The following is a 4,378-nucleotide window of genomic DNA, read 5'->3' as shown; positions in this document are numbered from 1 at the left end:
AGAACTAGTGCCCCATCTTGTTTAGTTTTTCCTCCCGATGCATCTAATTTCAATTTTAAACCTCAAATTATTCAACTTTTACCAAATTTTCATGGCTTAGGTTCTGAAAATCCATATTTACATCTAAGAGAATTTGAGGAAGTTTGTAACACTTATAATGATCAAAATTGTAGCATGGATATAGTTCGATTAAAGCTTTTCCCTTTTTCTTTAAAAGATAAAGCTAAAACATGGCTACAAAATTTAAGATCAAGTTCAATAAGATCATGGGAAGAAATGCAACAACAATTTTGTCAAAAAGTTTTTCCCTTCCCATAGAACAAACTCTTTTAAAAGACAAATTACAACTTTTTCTCAAAAACAAGGAGAAACGTTTTATCAATGTTGGGATAGATATAAAGAATTACTTAATACATGCCCACATCATGGTTTTGAAACATGGAGAATAGTTTCTCACTTTTATGAAGGTCTAATACCTAAAGATAGGCAAATGATAGAATTCATGTGTAATGGAACTTTTGAAGATAAAAACCCAAATGAAGCTATGGAATATTTGGATTCATTAGCAGAAAATGCTCAAAATTGGGATAATATAGGCACAATAGAACCACCAACAACTAAAAACAATAATTCAACAAATGGGAGTGGTATCTATAATCTTAAAGATGATACATATATTCAAGCTAAACTTGCATCTTTAGTAAGAAAAATTGAGTCATTAGAAATGAAAAAGAGTGGTCAATTAAAAAGTATTCAAGAAATTGTTTGTCATATATGTGATACACATGATCATGCTACAAAAGATTGTCCAACATTACCTTCATTTAAAGAATGTCTCCATGAACAAGCAAAATATGTTAACAATTATAAAAAACCAATACTAGATCCTTTTTCACCATCATATAATCCGTGATGGAAAAATCATCCTAATTTTAGTTGGAGGAATGATAATAATGCACAACCGTCACAACAATATTTTCAAAATAAACAAAATCATCAAGGTTATATTCCTTATGTTACACCTCCAAGAAAAAACTTTGAAGATGTAATTCATGTATTTATCCAAAAGCAAGAGTCTATCAGTATTCAAAACAGTCAATCTATGAGTAATTTGAAAGAAACTCTTGCAAAATTTGCATCTGCACTTAATATTCATGAAAAAGGAAAATTTCCATCTCAACCTCAACCTAATCCTAAAATCAAAATCAAGAATTAAAAAATGAAAAAATTGATCAAATAAAATCTGTTATTACCCTTAGAAGTGGTAAAATAGTTAATGATCCATATAGTAATGAAAACAAAGATCATTTAAAATCAAAGAATCATGATACTTTTGAGAATTATGCTACCTTAAATTTTAAGAATAATATGGTGAATGATAAATCATCTGAAATAGTAAATAAGTCAAATAAACCTCCACCATTTCCTCATGCATTAACAAATCATAAAAAACAAAAAAAGTGATTCTGATATCTATGAAGTTTTTAAACAAGTGAAGATAAATATTCATTATTAGATGCTATTAAACAAGTACCTTCTTATGCAAAATTTTTAAAAGACTTATGTACTGTGAAGAGAAAATTGCATGTGAAGAAAAAAGCATTCTTGGCTGAACAAGTAAGTTCTATTCTTCAAAATAATTCTAGTTTAAAATATAAAGATTCTGGTTGTCCAACAATTTCATGTATTATTGGAGAAAATAAAATTAAAAAAGCTTTGTTGGATTTGGGAGCAAGTGTGAATTTACTTCCTTATTCAGTTTATGAAAAACTTAATTTAGGAGAATTAAAACCCATCTGTTACTCTTTTACTGGCGGATAGATCAATCAAAATATCTAGAGGTATTGTAGAAGATGTGTTGGTTCAAGTTGATAAATTCATATATCCTGTAGATTTTATTGTTTTAGATACACAACCAATAGAAGTACATAATGAAATTTCAGTAATATTGGGACGACCATTTCTAGCAACTTCAAATGCTTTAATTAATTGTCGAAATGGAATAATGAAATTGTCTTTTGGAAATATGACTCTAGAACTTAATGTGTTTAATTTATGTAAACAACCAAGTATTGATGAAAATGAAAATGAAGATGATAATGAAATTTAAACAATTGTGGAAGAAAATATACAAGAAGAAAACTTAAGTCAACAATGTGAAGTTTTTTCAGTAGAAAGTTTGGAGTCTGAAAATAATTTTAAAGAAGATGATAATACAAAACTTGAATTAAAAGCTTTACCATTAGAATTGAAATATGTATTTCTTGGTCAAAATAAAACATTTCCTGTTGTAATTTCTTCCACTCTTCTACCAAATCAAGAAGAAGATTTAATTCAATTACTTAAAAAATATAAAAATGCAATTGGATGGACTTTGAAAGATATAAAAGGTATGAATCCTTTAATTTGTACACATAAAATTCACTTGGAAGAAAATGCTAAAACGTATCAACAACCGCAAAGAAGGTTAAATCCACATATGAAAGAAGTTGTTAAGAATGAAGTATTAAAACTATTAGACGCTGGAATTATCTATCCAATCTCAGATAGTAAATGGGTAAGTCCAACACAAGTAGTACCTAAAAAGTGAGGCATCACTGTTATAAAAAATGAAAAAGGAGAGTTATTACAAACTAGGATTCCATCTAGTTGGCGTATGTGTATTGATTATAGAAAATTAAATGATGCAACTAGAAAAGATCATTTCCCACTACCATTTTTAGATCAAATTCTAGAAAAAGTAGCAGGAAATTCTTATTACTGTTTTCTTGATGGGTATTCGGGGTATTATCAAATACCTATATCATTAGAAGATCAAGAAAAAACTACTTTTACTTGTCCTTTCGGAACTTTTGCATTTAAAAGAATGCCATTTGGTTTATGTAATGCTCCGGCTACTTTTCAAAGATGCATGTTAAGTATTTTCAGTGATATGATTGAAGAATATGTAGAAGTTTTTACGGATGATATAACTGTTTTTGGAAACTCATTTGAAAATTGTCTTAAAAATCTAGAAGAAGTATTAAAAAGATGTGAAGAAAAAAATCTTGTTTTAAATTAGGAAAAATGTCATTATATGGTTAAATTTGGGATTGTCTTAGGACATGTGATATCTGAAAAAGAATTGAAGTTGATAAAGCCAAAGTTGATGTTATTTCTAATTTAACATCACCAAAAACAGTCAAAGAAGTTCGATCATTTTTGGGTCATGCAGGATTTTATAGAAGGTTTATAAAAAATTTCAGCATAATATCTAAACCAATGTCAAATCTTTTAACAAAAGATACACAATTCGAATGGACTCAAAAATGTGAAAATGCTTTTAAAAAAATAATTAATCTTTTAATTACATCACCTATTTTACAACCTCCAGATTGGTCTTTACCAATTGAATTAATGTGTGATGCAAGTGATTATGCTATAGGAGCTATGTTAGGACAAAGAAAAGAAGGAAAACCTTATGCAATCTATTATGCTAGTAGAACCTTAAATAGTGCCCAAATAAATTATTCAACTACTGAAAAAGAATTACTTTCAGTAGTATTTGCATTAGATAAGTTTCGATCTTATTTAAGTGGTTCTACTACTATTGTTTACACCGATCATTCTGCCATAAAATATTTATCAAATAAACAAGATGCTAAGCCAAGATTAATACAGGTGGATTTTATTGTTACAAGAATTTGATATTATATTTAAAGATAAAAAAGGAAAAGAAAATGTTGTAGCCGATCATTTATCTAGAATAATGACTGAATCATCTCATAATGAAATACCAATAAATGAAAATTTTCCAGATGATCAGTTGTTTTATGCTACTATTATGCCATGGTTGCTAACATTGTAAATTTTCTTGTGACAAATAAAATGCCTTCTCATTGGAATTCACAGGATAAGAATAAATTCTTGATAGAAGTTAAAAAATTTTATTGGGATGATCCTTACTTATTTAAGTATTGTTCTGACCAAATTTTTCGACGATGCATACCCGACAATGAAGTAAGTAATGTTATTAAATTTTGTCATTCTGAAGCATGTGGAGGTCATTTTTCATCCAATAAAACTAGCTACAAAAATCTTACAATGTGGATTTTATTGGCCGTCTTTATTCAAAGATACGCATTTATTTTGCAAATCTTGTGAAAATTGTCAGAAGATGGGATCAATTTCAAAACGAAACATGATGTCTTTAAATCCAATCATAATTATTGAAATATTTGATAGTTGGGGGATAGATTTTATGGGTCCATTTCCATTATCTTTTGGATATACGTACATTTTAGTTGCTGTTGATTATGTTTCAAAATGGATTGAAGCGATTGCATGTAGAACTATTGATCATAAAGTTGTTATAAAATTTTTAAAAGAAAATATTTTT

General features: G+C 28.1%; 1 non-coding gene across 1 annotated transcript; it reads right to left on the bottom strand.

Annotated features, from left to right (window-relative positions):
• Window positions 1-321: 321 nt before the first annotated feature.
• On the bottom strand, window positions 322-432 carry LOC140837535 (small nucleolar RNA R71). The gene has a single exon (XR_012119366.1). It is a non-coding gene; the product is annotated as a small nucleolar RNA R71 (small nucleolar RNA).
• Window positions 433-4,378: the final 3,946 nt, after the last annotated feature.

Source organism: Primulina eburnea, chromosome 7, assembly GCF_022965805.1.
Source record: "Primulina eburnea isolate SZY01 chromosome 7, ASM2296580v1, whole genome shotgun sequence".
In the NCBI taxonomy this organism is placed as follows: domain Eukaryota; kingdom Viridiplantae; phylum Streptophyta; class Magnoliopsida; order Lamiales; family Gesneriaceae; genus Primulina; species Primulina eburnea.
This window is presented reverse-complemented; position numbering and strand designations above follow the sequence as displayed.